The sequence below is a fragment of the Arachis ipaensis genome, chromosome B3 (genome assembly GCF_059453495.1).
Source record: "Arachis ipaensis isolate K30076 ecotype BB chromosome B3, ASM5945349v1, whole genome shotgun sequence".
Lineage (NCBI taxonomy): Eukaryota > Viridiplantae > Streptophyta > Magnoliopsida > Fabales > Fabaceae > Arachis > Arachis ipaensis.
The window spans coordinates 26,905,064-26,914,456 of NC_142438.1; the positions used below are offsets into that span (position 1 = coordinate 26,905,064).

A 9,393-nucleotide genomic window follows, 5' to 3' on the forward strand; every position below is an offset into this window, starting at 1 on the left:
GTGACTTAGAGGATAGAAGAAGTACCAGTGGTTATTGTGTCTACCTAGACTGTAATCCCATCTTTTGGTGAAGTAGGAAATATAATGTAGTGAGTCGATCCTCCACTGAAGCAGAATTCAGGTGCTTGGCAGATGCAAGGCTGATGTTCTCTGGGTGCAGAAGTTGTTATAGGAACTTGGCATACCACAAACTATCTCCCCAACCATCTTCTGCGATAATTTGAGTGTTGTTATGCTTGCTGCCAATTCAGTTATTCATAATCGCAGCAAACATTTTGAAATTGATTTGCATTTTGTGCAAGATAGAGTTGCAAAACGCTAACTTTTTGTGGTTCATATTCCTTCTGATTCTCAGGTAGCTGATGTGCTGACCAAGCCCCTCTCAGCAACTCTCTTTCATAAATTTTGAACCAAACTTAGGGTGGTTTCCAATTTCACACTAACTTTTAGGGGGGATGTGAAGAGTACCACTTCTAATATAGGGCCTCAAACTGATACAGTCAAGGAGTAGTTAGAGCCTCACCTTTCTTGATCTTGGTTCTTGTAATATATACCCTCTGATGTATCTATAAATAACACTCTTGGCTACTAAAAGAGAATAAAAATCAATTACATTTTCTCTCTACTCTTTGATTCTCTACTATCTAATTCTCTAGTCACACATCACTGCTGCATAATCACACATAGTGTACACGTAGCATAGTCGATATTATATAATCATATTTCTTTCATTTTCAGCCATTAATAATAATACATACAACACACATCCATATCTTTATATATATCATCGCAATCAATAATATATGGCAAAGACTATTCAAAATGAACATTTTTGTTCCGACCTTTAAACAATGTAATCTTAGGTCCTCCATATTTTCCAAGTTATTGACGTAAGATTAATGGTAAGCCAAGTAACAAAATAACAATAATAAATTTGAAATTAGGTAAGTAACAAAATGTTTTATTTTATTAATTACATATAATAAAAGATATTTTAAAAAAATTGGACATCAAATTACTTTTATATCCCTTTTAGATAGATAGATAGATAGATAGATAGATAAGGATCTAGAGATAAAATTTTAATTCACGCATAATAAAAAACTCCATGTAATAGAAACTACTTTGCACTTCAACTCCACTAACACTCTTCATTAGAAATGACAAAATAGGTCGAACTCATCAAACTGCCAAAAATTGTCAAATAGATTAAGATTTTGAACTCGTCAAAATAAAAAAGCCCACCAAACCCTCAGCTTGGGTGGGAGTAGGGCAAGTTGGACCAGCGGGCAATCGCTTTATTTTTTCTTTTGTTTTTTAATGAAAAAATAATAGAAAACCTAAAAATCAATTCCGTAATTCTCTTCTCAATTCAAGCCTCTCTGCCTTCTCTTAACTCATTCTCCGACAACGCCACATCTCCTCCTCTGCACCGACATCAAAGCAATCGTAGATTTGCCATCGTTGTTCGTCGCTCGTCGTCGATTGTTTGCTCACCTTTACACACTGCCTTTGGGTTCTGGATTGTTATGCTTCTAAGTACTGCTGCTCACTGATTATGATAAAAATTATAATTATGTTGTTCTACTTCTTGTTTCAGTTATATTCTACTCGCTGATTATGCTAAAAAACTTTTGATTTTGCAAAAGACTCTCATTATGTGAATTGTATTCTGATGATCAATTTTGATTGTGGAAAAAAAAAGAATGAATACCCAACCCGACCCTTGACAATTACCTCGAAAGGATTATGAGGCCCCCAACAAAAAAAAACCTAACTCGGCCCCTGAACTTTACTTTTATGGGACTGATTAGCCCCTGTGAAAACAAAAAACAAAAAAAAAACACTACTACATGGGCTAATCAGTCCCATAAAAGTAATCAGGAGCTGGGTTAGGTATTTTTTTTTTGTTAAATGCCTCGTTGTCTTTCGAGGTAATTGTCAGGGGCCGTTTAGAGTTTTTCTCAAAAAATAGTGTCTATATTTAGGATTTTATTGAATTAATCTTAGTTAAGCAATTAGTTACATTATAATTTAGCTTTACAAAAAGGGCTAAAAGAGCGAGCTAGCCCGCTGTCCCCCTGTTAGACGAGATGGTTTAGAAATTCTAGTTCGTTTGACTTTGATGGGTCAACCTACCCCACCCGTTTTGGGCAGGCTTGGGTAGGACAGGACGGGTGGGCGCTTTGTGACTTTTACCCTTCATGGTTTGAAAGTAGGGGTGACGAGTAGGGATAACAAAAAAATCTGAACCTGTGAAAATTACCTGTGATGGGGAGGAAAATGGAGACCCACTAAGTCTCCACGGGGATGGAGTCGCGTCCCTACTAATAAACAGAGAAGGGGTGGGCACTGAGGTACCCTCCCTATGGGGACCCGCTGAATCTCCACTTAAGTGAAACTACTTAAATGCCTTTTATAGTTTTATATATATATAAGATGCATAGCAAGTAAGGAAGAAAAACGTTAGTTTTGAACTCTCATACGGTTGCACACTTGCACTCTCTTATCTACCCACCCCTCTCTCTCTCTCTCTCTCTCTCTCTCCAACCATGCTTGGCCTCTCTCCCTCTGCTCTCCATCGTCGACACCATCTACGACGTCACCGACTCCAACTACGCCACCGCCATACTCTTTTGTCGTAAGTGTCGCTGAGGTCTCCTCGTCCCTCCCATGCAAGCTTCGCCATCGTAGAAGGTGAAGATCTGTCGTCGCGGAAGGTGAATCCACAACCCATAAACTCTGCTCACTCTCCAGTCCCTTCCTCTATCCCTCTCTCTTGCGATTTTGCCCATCGCCTCTGAAGATCTTCCATCATCTCTTTCACGAACGTCGTTGTCTCCCTCGCTAAACTTGTCGTCGACAAAGACCTTTTAGGTTCATCTTCCTCTTCCTCTTCTCCTGGAACTGTTATTGAACCTTGTGTTGTTATTGTGTTACTGTTAATGTGAAAATTTTACTTTCTGAGTGTTGTTGGTAGTTAGGGTTAATGTAAAAATTTCACTTTCTAAGTCTTGTTATTATGTTGTTGTTAATAGATCTTATACTTTTATGAATGATGAATGAATTTGCTATGTTTTTATGTATGAATTGTTTTGTTTTGTTTCAATTCTTTCAAAAACCTTCATCATTTACAAGGGAAGGTGAAACACAAGGTGCAGTAGCAGTGCTGCCAGCAACGGTTGAGTCTCAACAGGAAGCTAATGCTAGTTTAAAAATACCAACACCAACGAACTCAAGTAGCACAATCACAAACTGAAAGCTCAACTCCTTATGGTTGTGGAATTAAAAGAAAATTAACTTCTGATGTGATGAATCATTTCAAAAGACAAAGAATTGATGGCAAGTGAAAAGTTATTTGTAACTATTGCAAGTCAAAGCTCTTAGGTGGCCTTAAGCAAGGGAGTTCACACTTGTATGATCGCTTCAAATCTTGCAAGTTTTGCTAATATTACTATTATTATCAAGTCCGATATTTGTCAATATAAGTAATTATCAGTATTTTTTGATGAGTTTAGAGTTGTTAATGCTTCATCAAATATCTTTCATCCTTAAGTTACTAATGTCATTTATATTAGTAATTCATATATATTTAACCTTATATACATTATTACTTGTGTAATAATATATTTAATTTTCATAATTATTCATTTAAGATATTTATAATTTAAACCGCTGATTCAATAGTTCCTGAACTTGACACCTAGCCACTATATTACCATTAATTATTATCATTACCATTAGTTCCATTCACTTGGCGGAAGCCTCTAAGTGAACAAAAGAAAAGAAAATGGAAATGTGGTTTATATGCATATGTACATATATATAATTATGACACATGTTTCATCAATTTATTAACCATGACACCTAATACTTAACACCACAAATCCTCATATATCACCATCGGCCTTAATTATTTTCATTTTCCTTCCTTCATCACCGTATGAACTTGAAAGAAAAGAGGGAGAGACTGAGAGTGTGCTTGAGAAGAACCGTGACCTCCCATGAGCTTTTGCCTTCGATTTCTTGTGATCCGTAACTCCAATTAAAAATCTAATATGATAAGTATTTGTATCTTCCTCCTCTACATGGTAACGTCACTTTTGTTCACTACAAGACACACGTCGAATAGCGGCAATTTTTTATGGATTTGCCGCAATTTTAGATACCAGCAGTTCCAGAAGCGTTGTGATTTAGGGGGTGGATATTTGATTTTGCAGTGGTTCTAAGAAACCGCTGACACAACCGATACAAAACCAAGGATTAGCGTTGTTTGATTTAGCGGCGGTTTAAAACCACCGCTATTGCAATGAGCGGATTTAAAAAATAAATGGCAGCAATTACAAAACCACCACAAACTTATGTGCATTTTCAAAAAAAAATTTGCAACAGTTTTGAACCGCTGCAATTTCATAAACAAACTTAAAGAAAAAAAAAACTAACTAATCTTAATAATTTATACCATTTTTCTTTATTATAACCTATTTTCTTTACATCATGTTTATCAAATTTGAGATATTGATATAAAAAATACTAAATACAAAATATTAAACTCATAGATTAATCCAAAATGTTAGCTAAAAAAACACTTATTTGTAAAATAAAAAAACATGATATTCGAGCACTACTTATGCACATACTAGCATATATATATAGGGGAAAAATAAAACTAAGGTAGTAAAAATAGGCATCTTAAAAAAAATCCTAAATATTAAAGTCCCGTTGAAAGTCATCACTAACAAATATAAACCACGAAACATATTTCATTTGGAATATAAACAAGTTAATTTTAGGGATAAGTATTGTTTTGGTCCCTCACGTTGAGGGTTGGAATCAAACCCGTCCCTGGTGTATATTTTTATTTAAAATCATCCTTAATGTTGTATTTGATTTTAAAATTGTCCTTTTAAATATTTTATTTTTTTAAATGACAAAAATACCCCTTTTTTTCACCATTTCATTCTTCTTGTTCTTCTTCCTCCAGGAGAACAAATTCTGTTCTTGTTCTTCTTCTTCCAGAAGAAGAAATTCTTCCATTAACAAACTCAAAACTTCAAATCTTAATACAATTAACAAAATCCAATTACAAGAATTAAAAATACTCAAATTCATCTCCAATTACAAAAATAAAAAAATTATCATTTTAATTATCAAGAACAATCAAATACAAGAAAAAAAGAACAAAAATTAGAGAGAAACACAAAATTCAAAAACAAAAATACAACAGTAATCCAAAAATCCAAAAGTCCAGAAATAAGAATAAAAACAAAACCAATAATAAAAATTAGGAAATTAGGGATTATGATGAACAACATCAAATTCTCCAAATCTAACAACAACAACATATTTAATTTCTTTTTAAAACAGAAAGAATGAAACTTTATCTTATAAAAATCATGGAGGTCGCCGTTGTTGCTCTTGGAGATCGCCATCGGAGTGGAGGTCGTCGTTGGCCGCTGCTGCACTTGGAGATCACTGCACCGTCGAGGTGAAGGTCGTCATTGGCCGCTGCTGTGCTTGGAGGTCACTAAGCCGTTGGGTGGAGGTTGCTGCGCCGTCGGAGTGGAGCGCCGTGCCGTCAGGGTGGAGGTCGCCGCCATCAGGGTGGAGGTCGCCGTCGAGGTGAAGTGTGTGTGGCGGTTGTCTGTAATGGAGAAGAAGAAGAAGAAGAAGGAGGTGGTGTGTGATGGTTGTGTGTGAAGAAGAAAAAGAAGAGTGATTGTTGTGTGTGAAGAAGAAGAAGGAGAAGGAGCTGCGCTATGTGTTTTGTGTTGTAACGGTGGAGTGAAGAAGATAAGGTTTGAAGTTAGAGAGGTGAGAGAATACAAGGGTAAAATGGTCAAAAAGGATGATTTTAATACCAAATATAACATTAAGGACGATTTTAAATCAAAATATACGTCAGGGACGAGTTCGATTCCGACCCTTAACGTGAGGGACCAAAACAATATTTATCCCTTAATTTTATAACTACATCTAATTAAATTTTTCTTTTTTTTATACTCTCTCTTTCTTGTTTTTTCTCCATTTTCTTCAATTAAAAATTTTTTGTTATCAATTTTCAAACTATTAAACTAACTTAATTGAACTTAATCATTAAAATAATTTAGTCGTGTAACATCACCGCCAACAAAATACCGGAGAGAAATATAGACAGTAATTACAACTTGCAACGCTACAAACCAAATTTCACAAATCAAACTTATTCAAATACTCTTGTAGAACTTGCTTTGATAATTTTAACAACTTGCGGCTATAAAGTATCATCACCTAAAAGCATAACACAGATCCAATTTATCTGATCCTTCATTGACATGTGAATAGGAACCATGCTGACTAACCAGAAAATGAAGCAAATGAGGCAGAATCCATGATGTCTAAACAAAAAGGGAATGATGTTTCTTTCCCTCTTACCTATTGTCAAGTGTAATCTTATAACATTTAACATCTTTCGCATGCTTTTTTTTGTCCCACTTAAAGAGCGTGAGAAATCACACTTTATAACAACAATCGACAAAAAAAATTGAGAAAATCTATTTTTTGAAATAACTGAAATTTACCTGGAAAACCCTGAATTATAACTCATTCAATCACACTTTGCAACAGATGCTAAGTATCTTCCAGCCATGAAGAAAGTATGCAAGTGAATAAGAGACCAGATGACCCTCAATATAAAGTTATAAAAAAAATAACAAAAAGGAAAGGAAAGGAAAAGAAAAAAAAAAGAAATAACTTTGGAATATACAAGTTTCTAGTATGCTAGTTAATGTTCAATACGTCAAAAAACACAGAACTAAAGGAATACGTAAGCTTGTTATATCATTTGAGTTAACTGGAACTACGGCACGGACGATAAATGCCAAAACAATAAAAGATGCAAGTATGAAAGGGTATATTGCTAGGGTAAAGAGTGAAGAGTGAAAATTGCTTTTTATAGAATTAAAAAAAATTCACCAATAAAAATTTATATGTTCATTCTAAATTAAAGAAATCTTCACTCTTTACCCAATTCTACTCTAAATTCCCGAATGAAACATAAGTACATTTGACACCATTTACATTCGATATATAACAAATCATAATAGAGTTAACTAGGAAAACAAATATATCCCAAGTCCTACGATGAATTCAAGAGTATCATAAGCTTCTTTAATCCTCTCAATCTGTAAAAAGAAGTCAACAAGAGTAATAGATTTTCCATTTTCTAATATTCTTGGAGCTCAAGAAATGAAAACTAGAAGCCAACATGCAAGATATCGAAGACAATAATTTCAGAGATATACTTAGGCAAAATAGGAGGTAGTAGATTTTCAAGCTAAACTTTGATAAGCCTTTTACTTTAAAGTAAGGGACCATTCGTCTCACAATTTCTATGGAGTCTCTGACAATATGAAATCTAAACAACTTAAAAGAGTTTTCTGAACTGAGAAAACAATATTTTGATTCTCCTTCTCACAAATCAATCTAAAGCTCAAGTATAGGAATATTGGATAGTAGCAATAGCAAGTTATAAAATGATCAAAACAGAACGCAGAAAGAATAACAAAATAAATTATGCTTGATACAAAATCTGCCAGAGGACTCAACAAGTGAAAACAACACATGGCAGCCACCAAGAGTTAAATCAAGCAGTGAAATCTAACAGTAAATCCTAATAATAACCTTAAGCAGCCTTCTTACTTTTCTTAGCCCTCACTTTCTTTTTCAAATCATCTTCTTCTGACTTCAATAGAGATTGTTTCTTCTTGATATTCTTCCCCTTCTTTCCTAAATCTCCATCCTTAGCAGATAATTCACTATTCTGACTCTTCTCGATGGAATTTTCCTTCATCACTTTTGCAGATTTATTCAGTTTACCACTTTTCTTAACAGATTTTTTCAATTCTTTGACACTGCTCAACTCACTCAATGCCCCTTTCTTCCTCTTCTTATTCGCCAATTCTCCACTACCTTTTCCAGCATCCTTTAAATCTTCCTCCATAACAACACCACCACCATCATCCTCACTACCTGCCACATATTCAACATTATCCTCACCAACTTCGCTATCCATGTATCTAACTTCATGAATCCTTCCCTTCTTCTTCTTCTTCTTCACTGCCTTCGCGCCACTATCGTCTTCGCCCTCTTCCTCCTCCTCCTCCATCGTCTGCTTCTCTTTCTCTGCCTCCTCAACCTTACTTCCCTCAATCCTCAACTTCACCTCCGGAATAGCCTGGAAGACAGGCAGCGCCAGCGACTCGTAAAGCTTAACATGCAAGGACCTCACATTCGCCCACTTCTTCAGCACAACCTCAACAACCCCCTCAATGACAGCCATTATATTCTCAACAATCTGCTCACTCTCCATGGAAACCTTGGCAACCTTCACAACACAATAAGTCCCCATTCCAAGAAACAGAAGCGCCGACGAACACGCCTTATCCACCTGCTCCTTCCAATTCTTCTTAGTCAAGTCCACCTACACTGCCTTCTTCTTCTTAAAGAATTTCTTCCCCAACAGCCTGGGCATCAAAGGCACCACTCTCTTATCAGCGAAAAAAGATCATATGAATCACAGAGCTTCCGCTTTGCCTCGAAAGGGCGGTAATCGGAGGCCAGCTTCGACAACCTGAGGACCTTGGAAACGGCGACGTTATTGGCCTTGATCTTCTTTTGAGCTTCTTGTTTAGTGAGTTTGGATTTGGACCTGTCGTCGATGATGAGGCAAGTCTCGTTGAAGGGAGAGAGGAGAGAGTGGGGTAAAGGGACCTTGTAAGGGTTAATGCGGGATTTGTGAGGGATGGTTTTCAGAGTGACGACTAAGTAAATGAATTCTTTGTCAGTGTCGAAGAGTTTGGGTTTGTGAGACTCGGAATTGGAATCTCGCCACTTCAGGAGAGCCTCCACGACGCTCTTCACCGTCTCGGTGGGTATTCTTGGAGAGGCTGCGGAAGCCATTTCGGAGAGAAGAGGAAGAAGAAGAAAGGGGGCGGGGCGGGTAATTAGGGTTTTGGATTTTTGCCTTTGAGGTTTTAGAGGGGTATTTTGATTTGATCCGATAGTGTCCGAGTCTGAGCTGCTTTTTTTTTTGGGAAAAGTCTAGGGCCAGCAACTTTTTCAAATTCTGGCCAGCATGTAACCAGCAAAGAAAAGTGAGCCATTGGATGAAATCTCATACCAATCTCACACCATTAAAATCATCATTGATGGCTATTTGATGGCTACAAATCACAAAAGTTGGTGGCTCCCTAGCACTCCTCATAAATTGAATTCAATATTACTGATTTATCGTTTTTTTATATATTTGCTATTTTTATAGGTAAAATCGTGAGAATATATAAGTATTATGTTTGATATTTTAGTATAAAATTCATACATCTCCCAAGGTTTAGGAAAAAAATGTAATCCTAT

General features: G+C 36.1%; 1 pseudogene; it reads right to left on the reverse strand.

Annotated features, from left to right (window-relative positions):
• Window positions 1-7,663: 7,663 nt before the first annotated feature.
• LOC107632855 (uncharacterized) lies at window positions 7,664-8,940 on the reverse strand (annotated as a pseudogene).
• Window positions 8,941-9,393: the final 453 nt, after the last annotated feature.